The sequence below is a fragment of the Pteronotus mesoamericanus genome, unplaced genomic scaffold (assembly GCF_021234165.1).
Source record: "Pteronotus mesoamericanus isolate MK-2021 breed Mesoamerican mustached bat unplaced genomic scaffold, CSHL_Meso_final contig_116, whole genome shotgun sequence".
Classification (NCBI taxonomy): Eukaryota; Metazoa; Chordata; class Mammalia; order Chiroptera; family Mormoopidae; genus Pteronotus; species Pteronotus mesoamericanus.
Genome location: NW_026555027.1, coordinates 23,583,582 through 23,592,610, shown reverse-complemented (window position 1 = coordinate 23,592,610; position 9,029 = coordinate 23,583,582). Strand labels below are relative to the sequence as shown.

At 39.3% G+C, this 9,029-nt stretch overlaps 1 pseudogene; it reads left to right on the top strand.

Annotated features, from left to right (window-relative positions):
- Positions 1 to 4,260: 4,260 nt before the first annotated feature.
- LOC129077208 (uncharacterized) lies at positions 4,261 to 4,378 on the top strand (annotated as a pseudogene).
- Positions 4,379 to 9,029: the final 4,651 nt, after the last annotated feature.

Below are 9,029 nucleotides of genomic sequence, written 5' to 3'. Positions count from 1 at the left end.
TTCAATTTCTGCATTAGGGTACATAAGACCTTCTGGATCCTTCTACATCACAGAGAAGCCAAGGGATTCTTGGGACTCTCTATCTGATTCTCTCTATGCTTAAATGTTACTTTCTAACTTGGTTGCCTGGATGGTTCCAGATTGGCTATTGTGATTCTCTTAGATGTCTTGAAATGTTCTCAGTGTGTGTCTAGGGAAACTACAAACAAATCTCCTTACTCTAGGATTACCTATGCTTAAAAAAAAAATTTTTTTAACTCCCTCTCTCCTTGGACCATGCAGGTCTGAGGAGAAAATCAGGGTGTACTTATTTGACCACTTCTGTCCCTTTCTCTTCCTGAACTTTCCTTTTCCTTGTGTATTGGACAGGCATTGTGGAGTGTGTGCTGCGTATGCACATCTGCCTCTCCTCCCCCCAACCCTTCGCCCCCCCCCGTCCCTCACCAGCCCCCACACATACACACAACTTCCTAGAAACTTAAAGTATTCTCTACTTTCTCTTCCTATGGTGTGGAAAACACTGATTGTCACAATTTCCTTCAGCACTATTTTGATGCTGTCCTTTCTTTCCCTGGGAAATAAGCCTTAATAGCAAAGGATGGAGGAAAAAACAGGAATTAGGAAAAATAAAATTATTATATCAGTCTTTTAATAGCATTCCCATTACATACTTATATAGCCAATGTATCTCTACTTAATGGGGCATAAATATGAAATAATCTAACTTTTTCCTAATTTTTGCTGTGATGTAATTTATAATAGGAAATATACTTGTACATTTGGTCTTTGATTCCAAGCACAGAGGTCCTTAAACCCTTGGAATTTCTGAAGTAATGACAGTAATAAAGGTGTCTTTTTTTAGGCTAATGAGGTGTCTTTGGAAAGTAGATGGACTCTCACTTCCCTATATAGATGAAATGAGTTTTGACTTTTAGTCACTGAAATGTGTCAAATAAAATTTCAAGGTCCCATCTAAAGATCCTGTGATTCTATGAAAACAGGAGAAGAAGAAGCAGGCAGATGACTAAAACTCATTTATTACCCTTATTCTTGAGTGCATTAAAGGTTTTTTTTTTCCTCTAAAGTTGATCTCTTATTGACCAAATACTTATTTTCTACAAGGTAGCAATGACTGAATCATTACTTTTCTCTTGTTCCTACTCCATCTTCTGTTTAACTCTCTATTTTAATTAGCATCATTACTGCAAAACCACCGTCTGCCAATGAATTTGGGCACATGTGATCTGTAATTTTAAATGTGGTTAATCTGAGCAGAATTTGGCTTTTACGAGTGTCTCAATGTGCAAAGCTCTAGTGATATCCAAGGATCTTTTCCCTGAAACGGTTTTGGAAGTGTGTGATTAGGTAGCCTAGATATTTAAAAAGGGGGGGGAAAAAACGCTTGATAGAATCTTTGCAGAAGCATCAATTTAATAGTAAAATGCTGCCTCCTTCTGGATAAATTGCATCAGGCATGATAAGCTTGTAAAGCTGCTATAGAGATGTCATTTTACAAATAAAATTTGTTTAAAGAATTAGAATTCTAGATTTTTTTAATTAAAAATTAAAATTAGAGGGCTAGAGTAAACCTTGAAAGATTACCGAAGTTTTTCCTTCCAGGCTGTAAAGCATCTAAACTATCTATCCTATGTAACTGACTTGGTTATCTGACTTTCTTTTTAAAAATCTTTGAAAAGTAAACTGAGAAAGTAAAAAAAAAATAGATGATAAAAATTACAATTAGTATAATGTTCACTTTTACATTAGCCTACCTTACTTAACATTCAATTGGTATTGTCATTTATGTGTGCACACATATTCATACTCCATGCCTGGAAAAATCTGAGTCATTGTGTGTGTTAATTAATGCAATGAAATGCCTTGGTGTTCTAGTCTTAATTCTACAGCCAGCAGTCATGTGAATTTTGGCAAGCCCCTTCATATCTCTGAGTCCCAGTTCCCTTATCTGTACATGGAAGATAATAAACCCATTGTCATCCCCTGAAAAATACTTTGTGAGGCCCATTGAGAGCAAGAAAGCACTGTGTGAGGTATTAAACTAACTTGTTATCTTTAAGAATTTAAATGGTCAAATACCTGAAAGGAAAAAATAGAACCAGATCTGTGACAAACAAGAAGAGAAATATTTAATGATGTTCCATTTCTTGCATAACCACAACTAGTTTGGCTACACGGAAATCAATCCACTCTCTATTATCTAAAAAGAGCTGGAGAGATTACAAATCATGCTAGACCACAACATACAAAAGTCAAATTGACTCTCAGTTCTCCAGCAGCAGTTCCTCCCCGCTGCCCTATCCAAAAGAGCAGGTGGATCTAATCAAAGTTGATCTGGTCGTGCGCCCAGAGCGATCCCCCAGCACTCAGCTTCATCTTTGCACAAACATCCCAAAACCTACCTGGAGCCCCAGGCCAGAATGATCAAGTGCTGACTGTGCCCTGGTTCTATTAAAGGGGCCTTCATAATTTTCCGAGGATCCTTCAACCAAAACAATACTAACCAAAATCCTAACCAGCCAAGAGACCAAAGGACACTCCAAATATTCTGATCCCTACTCGGACTCTCTGTAGTGGACATGCAATTTAACCACCCTGTGCCTTGATTTTTGTCTATAAAATAGATATAACACTAGTACCTAGTTCATTAGGCTGTTGTGAAGATCAAATGAGTTATTCCAAGCAGAGCACTGAGAACAGTGTCTGCCATAGGTGCACTCAATACATGCTAGGTGCTGCTACTACCGCTATTGTTATTATCACACTAATTTGTTTGTCCATGGCATTCATTTACGGACAAATGATATGTCTCCCTCACAGCTCTTCAATTTTCTGAGACTAAAGGTCGCTCCTTAAAATCTTCTGGCTATCAATATTTAGAATGTTGTTCCTATACTAGTTACCTGACATTACATGTACACTACTTTTTATTTTTCAACTACAAAGTAATAAATTATAACTACTGGTGTTATTTAATGACTTAGTAACCAAACCAAGCAACAACTGTTTGGCAGCCACATAAACAGATGGGCCTAGAATAAGAGCTGGAATTTGTGCACATTTCAAGCTGTGAAACATTTATTTAATAAGGAAATATGCCATTTCACTCCAAAAGCAGAAGCAGCTATAATATCCCTAATTCAAAATTATTTGGTAAATCAAGTTAAGAAAAATACTAGAAAGCACCAAAGATGTTTTGATTGAGGACTAAAAATGGCACTTGGCCACTAGATGGCATTTCAATTATGTTGTAGCAGATTTCAGCACACACTTGATCTAGTTAAAACCTTAATTGATTTGCACTTGGTTCAAGCACTGGCAATTCATGTATTTTGACACTGTGGGAACTCTCAGGAGTTGGCAGAATTGAAGCTTAGGAAAAATCTACATCAGGTTCTGCAGCTACAGACATAAAATTCTTTTGGAGTTATGGAAAGAGAGAAGTAATTTTAAATTTCTGCCTAAAATCTTCAAATCAGTTTTGGGGTTTTTTTTAACTAAATTATTTAGGGTAAGATTGAGCGACTGGACAACTTACATCTTTTCAATTCACCTGTGTAACACGAAGTCTTAATAACCACACAGCAGCATAATTGGATGGCACCTGGCCTCCACTGCCCTTGGGTACCTCCACGCCTGGCCTCTACCCTAGTACTGGGTCCAGCAGCCTAATCATACCTGCCATTTCCTTTTCAATTAATTCTTCAGAAAAGCCAGCAGTGAACATGGGAAATATCCCAGAGGAGAAAGGAATAGAATCTAATCCTCACTGAATAAAAAAATTGTTACAAAGAAAGGAGAACAGTTAGGTCAATTTATTTTTTCATTTCTCACTAAGATATTAGCACAGAAACATTTTAAATTATAACAGACTTTAAGATAGCCATAAAGATGAAATAACAGATACTAAAATAAACTACAAAATAAATGTGTGTGTTATTTCCATACAATAAAGGAGACACTTCTGTCTGGGGGGATTTTGAATAGAGATACCAAGAACTGAGTAAGTGATGTTTTCTAGCTCTTTTCCCTGCATTTCAGAAGGTGCCCAGTCAGGTTTAAAGCCCATGGTGCTGGTGCTAAGCTCAAGTTGTCCACTAGATGGCCCTAATACCTACTGAGTACCTTTTATCAGTGGAACATTTACTGCTATGATAAAGTACAGCAAATTTAATTATACATCTGATTGAAGTTCTCCTCTAAGGGAAAACCATGTTGTGATCATCTAAAAAGTTTAATAATATCGCTTCTCGGCCTTTTGGCTAAGATCAAGTGTAGTATCTGTTCTTACCAGTTTAAAAAGTTGAATACTAAAAAATTGTATCCACGCAGAAACTCCATTTCTTTAACTTGACCCTTTCTGTCATTAAGGCCTTGGGACATCAGATTCTGGTCAGCATCAGACTGTCTGAAGAACAAAGTCTCAGGTCTACTGACCACAGAAACAGAGTTTTGGTCAAGCTAAAGATGACATCTTGACTTCAGCTGTGTTTCAGCCCCAGGCCCCTGAAGGTGGAAGGACTCTACAGACCACACTCACAAAACTAGACAGAGTGACGCCGTGGCTGACATCAAGACCTGGCACAATGATCAGCTACTCCCTACCCTTACCCCAAAGAATCATGAGAGCCCATGACCCCAACCCTCTTAGTCACCATGATTAATAGTTTTTCCTGTCTAGCCTGCCCTCATGCAGGCCATCAGGGAGCTAGGTTTCAGAGCACTAGCTTATCTGTGTCTCCAAACTTGGTACGCTTTCCTTAATTCTGCTTTCTTTGCTGCAAACTCCTGTTGGACTTTTATTGGACTTTGATGCACACAGGAAAAAAGACCTCTTTAGTCTAGTAACAGAATTATTAGCTATGAAAAAAACAGAGAATTGAACACTTCCCAAATGCCCCTCAAAAGACAGAAAAGGAAACTAAAAGTTACAAATTCACAAGGAAATAAAAAATGAGAGAGAACAAAACAGCAGACCTAATCACATTTTTAAGAAGCTGGCAACCAAAGGCTATGTGTGACTAATGTAGGAAAAGGCTGAAACCCAAACACCCATGGTGGGGGACAAGTGAGAACCAAGCCTATTCCATACGAGAACCCTGGGGACTCAGAGATCAAAAGAACCCCCCACCCCACACCTAATCCCTATACCCCCTACCCCCGGACCTGGAAAGGCAGGGGCCAGAATATAATTTGGAGAAAACTACTGTCAACATAAGAAATAACCAAACCTGTAGAGAATTTTTATGAGTTTATTTTTATGAGACAAACTGACAACATATGCCAGCAAGTAAGCAGTATCTCAGGTGCTCCAGAGATTAAGTTTTGCAGCTTTTTTAATGCAATTAAAGTTTAGGAGGGACTTTAGGGAAGATTGCATGGAGGTGGGAGAAGCAAGATGGGGACTGGATTACAGGATGGGCAACAAGATTATGTGTTCTCTTGGTAATTTCATAGGCATTAATCTAGATGCACAGAAACAAGGGACAGAGCTTGCTTAAGGCAAAGATGAACCACTAAAAAGTTATAGGCCTGGGGCGTGACTATTCACCATAACCTGCCCAGTTAGGAATCTATTATCAGATCACCCTGTGAGGTCAGTTTCTATAGAATATTCCCCTCCACCCCCACTTTTTTTTTTTTCCTTTCCACACTACATACCTGTCTGCAAGACCTGCTGACTCCTTTGCCCACTCAGTTTCCAGAAAGCTGTCAGGCCTGGCTGATATGCTCCCTCCACAGCTAGGAAGTGGTGGGTGCCCTGTGTGCTAACTCTGGGCAAGCCCACTAGAGCTGGCTCACCCCTATCTTCTTAATCCTCCAGTAAAGCTCACCATCCATCACACTTTACCCTTCCCACCAAAATCAGATTTTTCAATACTCACTGTTAAATACAGGCAGCCAAGGATCAGCAGATATTTAGAAAAAGCCTCCAATATAAGAGACATAGTCTAAGCAACAACAACAACAAAAAAAAAAACTTAGAAAAAACAGAGATAATGCGATAACAGAAGAAAATTTCAAAGATTAACTTGTATCCCCTGAAAAAGAAACACTGTTGGACCCAGGACACTCCAATAAGGTGCTATGAAAACAGTTTAAAAAAAAGAAGCAGCAGAAAACAGAGAAAAAGAAAAGGCTTTGAAAATTAAAAGTATAACTAGAATAAAAACTCAATAGAAAGGTTAGAAGAATTTTTTTTAACTTCTCATGAAACAAAAAATAAAAAGGAAGAAAATTTTTTTAAAAAATGGTAGGAACATTAGAGATAAATTCAGGCTCCTCAACATTAGAGTAAGAGGAGTTCCAGAAAGAGAAATGTGAAAAACTCAAAGGGAGAAAATAATGGTAAAAGCACATTCCCCCAAACGGAAAGAACTGAGTTTTCAGATTGAAAGCAACTACCTAGTACCCAGCCCACTGAGGGGAAAAAAAAAAATCTAAGGCATATTACTGTACAATATCAGAACATGAGGGGTAAGAAATAATCCTAAAAGCCCTGTGGGTGCAGGGGTGGGGGTGGGGGAAACAGAGTTATACACCCAGAACAATTAATCAGAACATATTGGAGGTAAATCACATAGCAAACTGAGAATCAGTAGAACAATGCCTTCAAAATATTAAGGGTAAATTATTTTTACACCTAGAATTCTGTACCAAACTAAGCTTTCAATAGAGTTTGAGGGTAGAAAACAGATCCTTTCAGACATGTAAATTCTCAGAAAACTTATCTTCAATGCACCCTCTTCCACAAGAAGCTACTGGAGGATGTTTTCTACAAAAATAAAGGATTAAATCAAGACAGAGGGAGACCTAAGGTCCAGGCCACACGGAATCCAACCTAGAAGAGAAGTCAAGGAAATTCTCAGATGGTGTTGAATGGAAGTGTCAGAAAAAAGCAGTTCTCTTGGTTTTTGGCCATCCCAGCACACACAGAACTTGTGTGGATGGAGATGCTTGGGACGGCATCTCCAAAAGGAGAAAAAGTAGAACTAATCGATTTTCTCAATTATTTGATCTTGCCGAGAGGGGATTTTACTCTTCTCTTGGAAACTCTGGACATGAAATAGTATACTGATAGATACATTTAAAAACTAAGCAAACTTTAAAAACAAGATAATGCGTGATCCTTGATTAAATCTTACATTTAAAAAAAGAAAACTGCCCTGGCTGGTGTGGCTCAGTGGATTGAGCGCAGACCTGCAAACCAAAGGGTCCCCAGTTTGATTCCCAGTGCAGGGCACAGGTCTAGGTTGCAGGCCAGGTCCCCAGTAGGGGGCACATGAAATGCAACAACACATGGATGTTTCTCTCCCTCTCTTTCTCCCTCCCATCCCCCTCTCTAAAAATAAATAAAGAAATAAAGAAATAAAGAAATGTGACCGTGTCAATGTCAAATTATTAAAGTAAATATAGATGTTGTGGTTAAGTATACTCATATTTCAAATCACTGCTATGGTTGAAGAGAAAAGAGCCTGCCTAAGGGTGTCCAACCTGCGGCCCGCAGGCTGCGTGTCGCTCAGAATGGCTGTGAATGTGGCTCAGCACAAAATCGTGAATTTATTTAAAACAGCATGAGATTTTTTGTGACTATGTGTCTCAATATATTTAATGTATGGCCTAAGACAATGCTCCTCCTTCAGTGTGGCCCACAGATGCCAAAGGGTTGGACACCCCTGGCCTAGGGGGAAAAAGACTCTTCACCAAAATAGCTGAATCTGAAGAAATGAATACTTTCCAGGGGGGAAAAGGGCATTTCAGGCCAAGAGAACATAACATGTTGGAATGCACAAGGTCAAGACAAAGCATGGCACTTTTCCAGTCATTCAGCAGATATTGGATAAGGGCCCACTCTGTGTCCAGCACACTCCTAAAGCAGTGAGACTGCAGTAGGAACTGAAGAGATCAGCCTCCCTGCCTTTAAGGGGTTCCATTCTAATGGTGGATGTGGAAGGAGGGACAGCGGGGAGGAGGCTGATAATAACGGTGGAGAGAGACTTCCAGGTAGGTGAGCTCCCTTCAGAAATGTCTTGAGGGAAAATATACCCGTCTGTTGGAAGCACAACTGGGAAACCATTGAGGTTGAAGGGGAGTGATGAAGGATAGAATAACAGAAGCTTCCAGAGTTTTTGAGAGGTCAGTTCAGGGAGGCTTTTAGGACATGCTATGAATTTTGGCTTTTGTTCTGAATTTATTGAGCAAAGGAAAGAAAAATGAGCTGATTTTGGTGTTAAAAGAATCACTGTGGCTTCTGCGTTGAGGTTGGACCTCAGGGAATCATGGGTACAAGCAGTGAAGCCAATTAGGAGGCCACTGTGTCACAGCCGCTGGTAGTTCAAGAAAGAGGAGGTGTGCGAATTAACCAGTATGTGGAGGTAATCATGACCTCAATAAGAATAGGTTTGGTGGCATGGCAAGGGCGAGACCTGGTTTGAATTGGTCCATGAAAGAATGGAAAGTGAAGTTGAAGAGTACTGGGGGGTTTGCTGTGAAGGCGAGCAGAAAGATGGAGCAATAGCTAGAGGAGATATGAGAGAAATTTGTTGTTTGTTTTTATTTCATTTTATTTCTCCTTGAATTTATTGGGGTGACACTGGTTAATTAAATTATATAGATTTCCGGTGCACAATTCTATAACACATCATCTGAACACTGTATCATGTGTTCGCCACCCCAAGTCAATTAAGTTTACACCCATCACCATTTAACCGCCCATACCCTCCTCCACCTTCCTCCACTCTCCCTTCCCCCAGCAGTCGCTACATTTGTTTTTTTAATTAGACACAGCACAGATTATGTACTGATGAAAAATAATTCACTGATTGACAATTGTATGAACCGATTGTGTTAAAGAACAAAATTTAACCAAGTAAATTTGAAGCTCTAATTAACTTTATTAGGCAATTCATGAATCAGCAGCATCGCACCCAGCGGGTAGAAGGGACCTCTGAGGGGTGGAGAGGCTGTACAAAATGTCAGGCAGAAAGAGGATGAGACAAGAAAGTTAAAAG